Consider the following 12,780-nt stretch of genomic DNA (forward strand, 5'->3'; position numbering starts at 1 on the left):
TTTCTTTTCGGTTTGCTTGAGGCGTTGCTGGGGAGGGTGGAATTGGGGTGTTTGGCAGTGTCGTCGTTTGGGTCGGATGCGGTGGGTCCATCTCTGATTAATGCTTCTTTCCGGTCTTTTGTGTATTTTATTAATTCAAATAATAAACTCTTGGTGGGTTGGGGTGTCCTGTCCCCTTCTCCATGGGTTAAGTAGGACGATTGGTACTTTGCATTGGGTCAGTGTTGAGCCTAATTCTTTGCAGTCTGCAGAGATGGTTTTGATTAGGGGGAATTTCAAGTGGTTTCCTCCGTTAGTTTCCACCTATTTACTCGCTTTTCTTGGCTATGGGGTTCTGGTCAGCGGGATTTGTGGTACAAAGTGTAAGAGTTTTCTCTCCTCTGGAGACAGATTTGTGTGGTCTGCTTTCCGTCTTTTCTTTCTACGTCCCTGGGGCGTAAGTGCACTTTGTTTTCTCTCGTTGGGTCAAGGGGCTCGTTGGTTTCCAGATAAGGTGTATCACAGCCAAGGAGATGAATCTCCGAGATACTTCATTGGGTCTTGTTGTAGGTATTTCTCCGCGGCTGTTTTGATTAAGACGAGTATTAATGAGTTTGTGGAGGGTCGTTGGTTTTCTGAGGAAGATTTTCACAGCCAAGGAGATGAATCTCCGAGACCTTTTTTTAGGTCTTGTTGCAGGTATTTTTCCGAAGCTACATCTATCAAGACAAGCAAAGATGAGTCTTTTCCTTTGGCCAGCGTTGCTCATCCATTAGTGATTGGGGTGGAGTTTGAGTTTGAAGAGCGTGTTTCGACTTCAGTCGTACGCCATCAACACGACGTTGTTTACCGATGCAATTGTTACCATGCTTTAGTTTATGTTTTTAGTAGCTCTATGGTGTTTTATGTTGTAGTTTATAGGTATGGTTTAGTGAGCCGTACCACTATAATGTAAAACTCTTTCTTCACAGCTGTCAAAAAAAAAAAAAAATTCGCTCTTAACTCCTCTCTACATTCTCTCTAATTCTCTATTCCCTTTATTTTATAACAGTCACTCAATAATTTAGTGAGAAACCGTCTCTCTAATGTTTTTATAAATTATCAAATAATACTCCTTATTTGTGTTTGCACCGCTTTCTCAAAATTCTCTCCATATATCCAGGTAAACAGACGTAAATAACAATAACGACATTTGTCTTAACAATAACAGTAACAACAATTGTATTGGCTGTTTTTTATGTTTGTTGAAAAATATACGAGTTTTATTTTTATAAGAAATGAAAAGGTCGGTTATCGCCTATCGGTTTGTAACGGAAAATTTGTTGGATTAAATGTAACAAAATAGTGAACATGTTTCGTGTATGTATCTCGCACCTGAATGTTAATGCTGGATAGTTAATTTTGTAGCTCTGTTTGTTGCGGCAACCATTACGTACGTTGTCATTAATTAAAACCGGCGCAATGCAACCACAACTACAAACCCAATAAATCTCATCCTCATGATCTCACCTTCTCAAATATCATCATCACCAACAATAATATACATAAGATAACGGATATATATATGACACAAATATTACATAAATACTATCCTACAACTAGTTGTATATTAACATTATACAACCGCTTCAAAGTTGTTGAGCTCACACAAAGTTGTTGAGCTGTTTTGCAAGTTATTGAGCTATTTTATGAAGTTATCGAGCTTAATAATTATTCTGTTAAGCGCAATAACTTTGTAGCAGAACTCGATAACTTTATAACAAAGCTCAACTATATTAATAAGTTGTATATACAACCAGTTGTATAATACATTAACTGCAAATACTTAGCTTTCCATAAGGACGATGTATATATATTATAAAATAGTAAATCTTCTTTGAGTCTGTCTCTCACTAATCACTAATATTAATGAGAGACAACTAATAAATATACTAAAAACTAACTAAAAATAAAGATATAACAATAAATTAAAATAATAACTATCTCTTATGAGAGGTGTCTCTCATTAATGATAATTTGATACCGCCTCTCTTACTGCCTTATAAAAGAGAAAAACTTTTATTTCACTTAATTGTTACATTAAAAAAAAAAACAATTGTTTGTTGATTAGACAATCCATTGATCCAAACTTCTAACCCGGTTTGACAAGCACATTACCTTTTTCAATCAGAAAACTTAAATAATAAGCTCCCTAACCTTTACAAGCACATTACCTTTTTCAATAAGAAAACTTAAATAATAAGCTCCATCATTGCCTAATCCTTGCAACTCTTTCAAAATCACCATTCTTATTTAAAATCGTCGTAACTACTTAAAACAACTCTCACACCCGATTAAAATAAATAGAAATAAACGAAAGCTGTGAAAAATCTTCTGTTAAAACAGTCTTAAACAACACCATCTGATTTAAAATAACTATTGTTATCATTTCCCAATCTACATGTTCAATCACACATTATTAATCATCTAACCTCACACCTTAGCTACTACTCCTCCTACCATACCCTCCTAGCTACTAGAAATAAATACACAATATACAAAGACTGAGAAATATCCCAACAGAAATAATTAAATTCATGCTTGTACTCTAGTGTCACTCATTTATTCAGTGTATATGTCATCAATTAATGCTTGATCACTATATCATACTCCCCACTTATTTTATAGCCACATCCCATGTGTTATACACCCTCTAAGGAACCTTCATTTCACTCCTTAAATCTCCCCATTTCATTCATTTTCTCTTCTACAAATTCCCAAGATTCAGATCTAGAGAGAAAAGTATGCCTAACAATAACACAAGGGCAGGGGTATTTTTGTCCAATGAAAAAAGGGAAATGGGTGAGGGCTCCTTTAGAGTGTATTATGGTGCTACTGGGGCAGCAATACCCTTCATGTGGGAGTCACAACCAGGTACACCAAAACATCCTATCTTTGATAAAAATGACAATACTGTCCCTCCTCTTACACCCCCACCTTCCTACCTTAGCTCCTCCTCCTCCTTGAGCTTAGGTCATGTCCATTCTAATAATAAAAGTCGAAAATCGAGGATTTTCGATATTATTTTATCCTCGTTGTCACGGAAAAATTCACATGTTACCCCTACGTCGTCCCCATCGAGTACATTGTCATGGTCGACTACCTCGTCGAGTTCATCCTCGATTTCCTCGCCGTCACATGGTGGAAGGAAGATTAGGAATAAGTCTCATAGGAGAAGTATTTCATTTTGTTCTTTTGGTGCAAAGTCTTCACTTTTTGATGATGAAGAGGAGATTAATATCAATAATAATAATAAGGAAATGTGCTTGGGGGTGGTTATGAAGAAATACAAAGGGTGTTATTCAATGCAAGATATGAAGAATGCAATTTTGTCAATCAAAGGGCATTGACAAAATAATATTCAAATTTAAGTATGTTTTTATTTTATTGAATTAAACTTTGTACATTTTAAAATTATTGAGTGCTAAATTAGATGGTAACTCTCCATCTTTATCTTTATCTGTTCAGTAGTTATTGTGAAAGATCGTCTTACACTGTGAGACGATTCCATTATGTAAAAAAATAAACCATTTATTAACAATAAATGAACAACATTTTTACAAAAATGGACCGTCTACAGTGTGAAACCGTCTTATACTATATTTTATGTTATCTTTTGGGAAATTGTTTCTTGATTGGGTAGTAGTAGTTGTCTTGTTACATACACCCAAAAATCATGATCATGTATGAATATAATGTGGTGAAATCTCATAATGTCATAAGTTATGGACATGACTTATGAAAACTGTTAAAAATTGTATGATTCTCTATGTTTTGTATGCAAAGTACTGTAATAAGCAGGGGTGTGCAGAGATTTTGGATCGTGTGCAATGGGTCAGTAACTCCTTGTGCAAAAATAAATGATTTTTGAGTTACTACTTTTGCCTTTACAATCATTTGTAAATGAAAAAGTCTCCTAAAAAACCGTCTCACCGTTAATAATATTATTATTTATGCAAACATAAAAAGAAAATGTTTTATATATATCGGGGACCTTTATAATCTAGGTGCTCAATCAATGTAATCGAATGAGTTGCTCAAGTGATAACATATTGGTTATAACTCTTCTTTCAATTCGATGCTTGTCGTCAGTCTATATCAATAAGAAAACGTAATTATGTAAAATGCTAAATTAGATTTAATAAGATTAAGGAAAGTGTTGCATTGTTTAGAAAAAATTACTAGTCATTTAAAACTTGATAGGCATCACTCGATATTCCATAACTCTCGTCGTATGTATTTTGTTACGCTATGATAATATCACATATTTGTCTTTTGATAATTAATTAAATTTTCTAGGTATCCTAACTTTGTCCCATGTGATAATATACGTCAACCAACTGATGAGTACGTGACATACACTATGATTTATGATGTGATTTTTATAACGAAAGTTGTGATTAAGAGTTTAGGTCGTACAGTTTCATTACTTCGTGATGATCATTACACCAAACATTAACATAGATAATTAAATTGGCAATTAATTGAGAAATTGAAGTGCCGTGCAAGATCGTGCGGTTCAAATTAATTGGTTCTTGAGTTTCAAGCTAAGCACATCAAGGGGTTCTACCATATTAAATACGAACTCTACTTTGTAATCAAATACAGTACGGATCACTTGTTTGCCTTTAATTAAATAGTCGCAAGCCTAATTTGAGCTCACAATTCAAATAACCTTGTTTAGATCATTTTTTTGCTTTAATTAAAGATCCTACACAAGTACGAAGTAATAAAAAAACAAAGGAATGATTGAGACAAATAGAATAATAATATTAAGGGAAATGATAAATACAACCCATTAGATTGTATTTAAACATTTAATACCCTTCTATATTTGGTATTAATTTAAAAATTAGAGTGTAAATTACACATAAATCAATGCAATTAATGCATAAATTAACTATTTATTTCCTCTTTTAGTTGTTTAAATAGTGTCTAGTGAATCATAAATGTCAAGATACAGCTCACCCAAGATAAAGGCACATGTGAGTATACCACATCGGAAAAAAAGGAAAGAGTTGTCTATCATATAAACCAAGGAGTTACTCCGCCCATTGCCAATTGGTTTTGGGATGGAACCTCTTTGGATTTATAAGTCGGACTCTCTCTCCTCCATACGGGTGTGGCTCAGGCCCGATAACGGAACTTATCATGGTATCAGAGCCCATGGTCGAAAAAACTAAAAACAAAGACCTGGGCATGAAAAATAGAAAAACAAAAACTGGGCCAGAAAAATTGCAGTTGGACAAAAGACTTAAAAAAATCCAATCTGCCTGAATAGGGACCTCACATGTGAGTATCCCACATCGGAAAAAAAGGAGAGAGTTGTCTATCATATAAACCCAAGGAGTTACTCCGCCCATTGCCAATTGGTTTTGGGATGAAACCTCCTTGGACTTATAAGCCGGACTCTCTCTCCTCCACGCGGGTGCGGCCCAGGCCCGATAACGGAACAATACTACATTGTGATCCTGTAGCAACACTTCGCTATTGTTGCATAATGTCATATAAATGTTGCTTTAGAGTTTATGCAACACTTAATGAAGTGCTACATAAAGTCTTGTTGCATTAGCTCATTGCAACACTTAATGCAACACTTTTCAAACTAAAGCAACACTTTTATAAAGTGTTGCATATGTTATGCTAATGCAACGCTTTTTTCAATTTCAAAGGCAACATTTTTATTTGCTAATGCAACACTTCTTGTGAAAAAATAGCAACACTTCCTGAACTAATGCAATACTTTTCATGTTGAAAAGCAACACTTATAACAAACAAATGCAACATTTTTATTTTGTAAGCGCAACACTATTTACGTTCAATAACAACACTTGTAATAAACAAATACAACACTACTTTATCCAAAGACAATACTTAATTGTAATTCTCGCTTATTGTGCATTCAATTGCAAATCATTCCAAAATTGCAATAGATTCAGTCTCAAAATGAATGTCATTACATTTCCAAAAAGAATCAAAAGTAGAACTTAGCAAATGTTTAAGTAGAAAAAATGTAGCAAATGTTTAAATAGAACAAATGAGTAACGATTATTATATTAAAAGTCTTCATTGTTGTACTTTGGACCATATGTATGTTGCCACCCGAACAGAAAATCAACCCACGGCAAAATAATAATACCTCAAATGTAACCTCTAACATAAAAAATGGAACACAATTAGATTTGAGGATCGCGGAATATTTAAAGGTATGCCTACAATCATAGCCATCTCAGCCAACAACTACTGTGAACGTCACTATAAGGTATTACATGTTTTTCGCCTAAATTAAAGTGGTGTCTTCTAAATGTTCTAAGTAGAATAAGCAATCAGTCGAGTTTGTACTGTGTAAGTTACTATTTATACTCCTGGCAAAACAAAGAAAAAAGAAAAAAAACTGCCAAAGTAGATACCTGAGAGCAATCAGATAGTACTTCTCGTTGCTTTCTTTGTAGCGCTTTGCCTAATCAATTGAAACACGCAAAGCATAAGAATACATCTAAAGACTACACATCCTCCATAATGACGATCTTTCTTTTACTTTTACACTGATAAATGCTCACATTCAAATTAAATTTCATATCAGAAGAGGATAAATGAGATTGCTCATGCATTGTCAAATACAGAAAACAAATTGTCGATGGCAAACTAAATTGACTAAAATAGTCTTTGACAACTAAAACTATTCATAGTGCTGAAGTAGTTAAAAGTATTCAGGTCATTTTCCTCTCCAACCTACTTACGTCGGGATTGCATACTCTTTCATTCCAGCCGAGCTACTTTTATCCAATGAGTCATGTTGTCATCCAATTGTCCATCCTTAAGACACATATAGTAACAACTAACAAAAATATTCTACTTCAATGAACTGTCATCTTCCGTTTCAACCAACCTGCTTATAATATTAGAGTCACATTTTCATCCAATTAATGAGCTCAGGGTTTTGAGGTGAAACAACTCGTAACAAAATAATGTTATCGAAATAACATAATTGACCTGCAGAAAATTAGTAGTATTATCACAATTCAGTTATAAGTACCCTATATTTTAATGTCTATAATGATATTGAATTCCCATAGCTCAAGGGGCTAAGATAAATCCGATAATAATGCTTTATCTAGTTGAGAGTTATGATCATGAAAATTACCTTGGGAATACGAATAGGAATCTATGCGGCGGCATACACACAAACCTTCGTAATTTTATGCCCTTCCTGAACATGAAAAAATGATTTAGAATTGTGCCATAACTTTCCCACTGATGCCAAAAAAAGAGTCAACTGCATACCAACTTAGGAATGTGTACGAAACACGGAAACGAAAGGGATAACAATTTAGGATCAACTAACATTTATGTTCGTTCTTTCAAACTGTCTAATGAAATGTAAAACAAATTACAATGAGACAAGAATAGAAATAGGAGAACCTTTTAAAAGAGAGTCGATCATATATCGAGTGAAAGAAAAAACAAAGCAAGCTATTAGCATCCTATATTCTTTACATTATCCACACTTGACCCTTACCCATATGATCACCATATCTAAGGCAGTTGGCTCTTAATAGGCGAACCATCAAATAGAGTCTGAAAGAATGAACAAAATTGACATTGACAGTCTTATAATGGTCTAGTATAAACTTACTTGTCATTTATTTTGCATCTTCTACGCTGTTCTATAGTAGAGTGTTTAGATCTTGGAGTGTTGGCCTTCTGATCACTGTTATTTCCATCAACTTTCACCCCCAATTCCCCTGTAAAATGGTCACTACAAGTGACTTAAAACCTCTTATATAACTGTGTAACATGAAATTGATGAGTAAAATTTTAATCATTTAGCAATTGACAAATTTTTAAACAACTAGATACAACAACTTCAAACTCTACATTAAATTGCCAGCAACATTATAGCTTCATTCCATCAACATTCAACATTATAGCTTCATTTCATCTACCTCTTTCCTGCAACACTATAAGACCTCTCTTTTAAATATTTTGTTCAGTTAAGCAAAGCCAAATACGAGTATCTTATCTTTATCTACTTCCTTTAGCGAATTCTTTTCCAATACAAAGACAAATACGAGATAAAATATCGCTTGGGGTTAAGCTTTACCAATAGTGTGCTACGATTTTCTCTCCTAGTATCTTTATCTGTGAAAAAAATTACATTCAAAATTAAGAAACCACTTGAGTTAACTGACTCATTCCCATGAAACAATGTCCAAACTTCCACGAGAACTAATTATCGCCACCCTAATTGAAGTCACATTTGTGCACAAAATTGTTTGCAGGCGGAATAAGTGGTTGAAACTTTTTATAACTAGTTGGCTCAACAAACACAGACTTTTTCATTTGCTATCTACAGATTGGCTAATGCTTTAATTGAATTATATCTACCAGGAACTATAATATTTAGTCTTGTATGGCAAAGTACATGACAAGCTAAGACATATCATTTAGCATACATAGTTGCCTTGTACTCTTCCCAGCTACCATTGAAATTATCTTTTTTATACTCCTTCCATCCAAAGCATTTGTTTACTTTTGATTAAAAAAACTCTCAAAAAGAAAAAAGTAAACAAATGAATAAGACCGAGGGAGTAACTATATTACACCTGAAATATAACTAGAAAGATAAATTACAACTAGATATAGCAACACTTGAAATAACTGAATGAGGCATTTCAACAAACAGTTGAGGCGCATTAAGAAATAACATCAATACAACTGTCACAGCATCACATGTAGGTTGACATTGTCACAGATAGAGAACAAACACTATGTCTAAACATTTACATACATGATCTATCATTCAAATACAACTAATTAATCATAAATCAGAAGTCACAAAATTGTAGCCTAACAGTTTAACATGAAGAATTCGATACGCTGAGGAGTAGAACAAGACCTGATAAGATTCTTGGAGGTGATCTACAATCTTTGATTGCAGCACCAGTAAAACCACCACTACTTAACCCTAGAAATAATAAAATAAATAAATTCAAAATTAATCAAAGAGGGGGATGGGGATGTAATGAAACACTAGAAATAGGATGAAAAAACCAAACTCGCTACTGCTGTTGTCGATGGAACGGGCGATGCGGAGGGCAACAAAGGTATTAGGTGAGATCTGAACAAGAACTCGACCGCATAAACTCGCTACTGCTGTTGTCGCTTCGTCCCAATATTTAACATGACAAGTTTTATCTCACTAATTAAAAGAGGTGTCGATATCTAATTAAAGGCGAGGCGTTACCGTGTTGATGGGTGTCGGCTTGTGAGGGTGGAGATAAGGATGAGATGAGGAGTTTGAGTGATGAAGATTGAAGAATGTCACATAATGAATGCTAGGGTGCGTTCCGGGTATGAGTATAAACACCTGTGTTCTGTATTTTTTTTTTTAAATTAGATTTTTTTTTATTTAAGGCCACGGCTCTTTCAATAACCGTTGACTTTTATTTTCTTTTATACATTTGGCTTCGGTTCTTTGCCAATGACCGTAGCCTTTTACAATAGGCTACGGTTATTTGCAACAACTGAATGAAGAAGACGGTGTGAAGGAATGAATGAATGAGAAGGAATGAAAAAATTTTAGGCGGTGGATGTGAATGAAGAAGACGGTGTGAATGAATGGTTGCAATTCCCAAAAAAAAAAATGGCGCAATTTCATTTTAACATGAAAAAATTTTAAGGCGCAAAAACTAAAAATGAAAAAAAATTTAGAGGTAATATACTTATGTGACATAAGTGTTGCTCAAGTGTTGCGACAAAATGCAACATTTGTATAAGAACGTTGCACTTATAGTAATATATTGCAACACTTAATTTAAAGTGATGCCATATGTAAGTAAAAGCAACATTTTTAAATAAAGCGTTGCTTAATTAACTTAAACTTGCAACACAAACCGTAAGTGTTGCACATGAAATGTTGCATTATGTCTACTTTTGTAGTAGTGGAACTTATCAATAAATGCCTTGTCTTTACCTACGTGGGTGGGTTTTATTTAATCCGTCACGAGCTTATAATGGATATTGTCCGTCACAAATGAGAATTTATGATACCGATTATGTTACTAGTTTTTTACTCGCTAAAACATTTCCCATCTTTTAGATTGGGCTATAGTATGACAAACACATTCATAGAGAAAAACTCGCAATGTTGCAGCCCATAGTTTATCAGGCCAGTCTTTTAACAGTTTCGTAGACATGATTATTATAGAACGTTTTTTATTAAAGACGCATAAAGCTCGGTTACTTAAACAAAATTTGAAGTACCTAATTAAATTTTCGATTTGTGATCAAAACTTGATCGTTTTTACTAAACGTTCTTGTAAACTTAGAGAAATAGGAACATACATTGGATGTAATACCCCAGACCTCATTAGTTTTTGAGCTTATGTGTATTTTTTCCGAGTTTTTCAAAATTGATAAGTTGCATTTTAATTTTTGCCGTCAAAACTAAAATTTAACTGAGCTTATATATACTTTTGAGTTATATTGTAATTTTTTGAGTTTAATGTCTAATTGAATGAACTCAAAGACTTTAAAACAAAACTCAAAAACTAAGCAATTGATGGTAATACATCGGATGTATAATCCACCTACTGGTAAACTTAGGCTGATGTTATAGGACTACAAACTAAGTTATCAATCAATATTATATATTAAATCCAGAAACCAAAGGGCTTTAATGTAATTAAAGAAAGCTATACAAATTAATTATACGATATAGTTTTAAATCAATAGTACCGTGTGATGGACCCAATGCAAATATTATATAGTTTGGGTTAAAATTAAATTATATAGAAGCTTGGTGATTTTCCTAAACATGATCAATTTTCTTAAAATAAAATAATTAATTAAGATGGTCAATTCCCTTAAAATAAAATAATTAATTAATTAAGATGGTCAATTTCAAGAGACTAAAAGAAAGAAGATGTCTGGTAATTTTCCTAAATATTTATAGAATACTAGAAGATGGTCAATTTATTTAAAATAAAATAATTAATTAGTATAAACATGCATACTTATGGTATTAATTATTATCATCATAAAACTATATATTAAATTTAAAATCTATGCAATTTTATTACATTTTATAGTTTATTAGATGTATAGAGATGTTAATTATTTAACATACAAAAATATAATAAGTAGGTTATAAATAATTCAAGTTAGATTCCATAATATATAATATTGCATAATTCTTTCGATTTGATTTAATGCATATATGTAATATATTTATATAAATATATAATCCTCTTAAAACTGCATGCCTAAGTAGTAAAAGTAATTTCGTCAGTAAAGAAAAGAATTGTAGTAATATTGGATATACTTATATGATAGTAATCACTTATTTGAATAGTAAAAGTAACAATATTATCAACGAGATTAATGAGAGTGGTAGAAACAACAACGGAAGTAGTGAAATAATCAATATTAATGCGGCAATAGTGGAAGTAACAATAATTATGGCGGGAGTAGTGAAATTATCAATATTAATGCGGCAGTAGTGACAGTAAAAACAATTACGGCGAGAGTAGTGAAAATAACAATGATTACGGGCAAGTAGTAAAATGTTATTACTATTATTTCATTAATAAGAGTAAAATATTAATAGTAGGAGTAGTGATTTTGTCTCAAAATTTATTTCATCGTAATTTTAGTATATGTTATAAAAAAATATATTAATGATAAATTTATACGTTATGCAACTTTAAGTAATTTTATTTAATGAAAAAAAAAGTAATGGTAAGTAGAGGTAGCCCGGGCGAAACTGGGCACCAATCTTATCTATATAAAACCAAAAACATTTCAAGCATTCTCCTTAAGGCACGTCATCACATACATATTTTTATTTTTTTTATTTTTTAAAGAAATGTGGGACCCACAAAAAAATCTAGAAAAAATTGCTAAAAATAAAAATCTATGTTTAAGTTTTAGACGTAAATGTTTACGTTTATGTTTTCTACACATTAGTAAATAATAACGAATAATAAATAATTTAAAAATAAATTATTCAACCCCAAAAATTTTACTAATAAATTACAATATATTGCAACAACTCTAGAAAATTCAATCCAAATTTTTACTACAATAATAAATTACAATAACAATTAACATGAAGTTCGAAAAAAAATACATCAGCTGATACATGTAGAATTTCTAAGGGGAATATAATATGAGAAAAAAGGGAGAAGTTATCATAAACTTGCTCAATTAATAAACATGAATTAATGGCCTTTATATAGGCCTACAATATAAAACAGGTTCTAGCTTAAGTGAGATGTATACCCACGTTTCCCATGATCACAACACAACTAGATTTATGCTAATAACTACTAAAGTAGCTAATTAGAGCATCTCCAATGGTTTCCTTTAGGGACTTGCTTGCAATATTTATAAAATTGCAAGCAAGTAGCTTACCATTGGAGTATGAAATAATTGATGTAGCTTATGAGCATTGTAGCTCTACCAAGCATGTAGCTTGATTTTAAAAAATAAAAATAAAATAAAAAGTAAAATTTTTCATTGGTGAAAATTTTATTGTGGGACCCATAAAGTTAGAAAATGTTGTAGCAAACCATTGGAGCGGTATGTAGTTGAAGAGCAAAATAGCTTAAAAAACCGAGTTGCAAAACCAAACTACAATGCGTTGTAGCTGTCCACCGGAGATGCTCTTATAACAACTACTAAATAATAGGAATCACTAAAACTAATTTTGGAGCATAACTCCAACAATACACAATCAATATTATTACAAAAATACTA

General features: G+C 32.5%; 1 long non-coding RNA gene across 1 annotated transcript; it reads right to left on the reverse strand.

Annotated features, from left to right (window-relative positions):
• Positions 1–5,920: 5,920 nt before the first annotated feature.
• LOC141615306 (uncharacterized) lies at positions 5,921–9,378 on the reverse strand. The gene is made up of 6 exons (XR_012529789.1): positions 9,078–9,378; positions 8,918–8,986; positions 7,655–7,763; positions 7,163–7,228; positions 6,429–6,478; positions 5,921–6,171 (listed from the first exon to the last, which is right to left on the reverse strand). It is a non-coding gene; the product is annotated as an uncharacterized LOC141615306 (long non-coding RNA).
• Between the last annotated feature and the right edge of the window lie 3,402 nt (positions 9,379–12,780).

This window comes from Silene latifolia, chromosome 11 (genome assembly GCF_048544455.1).
Source record: "Silene latifolia isolate original U9 population chromosome 11, ASM4854445v1, whole genome shotgun sequence".
In the NCBI taxonomy this organism is placed as follows: Eukaryota; Viridiplantae; Streptophyta; class Magnoliopsida; order Caryophyllales; family Caryophyllaceae; genus Silene; species Silene latifolia.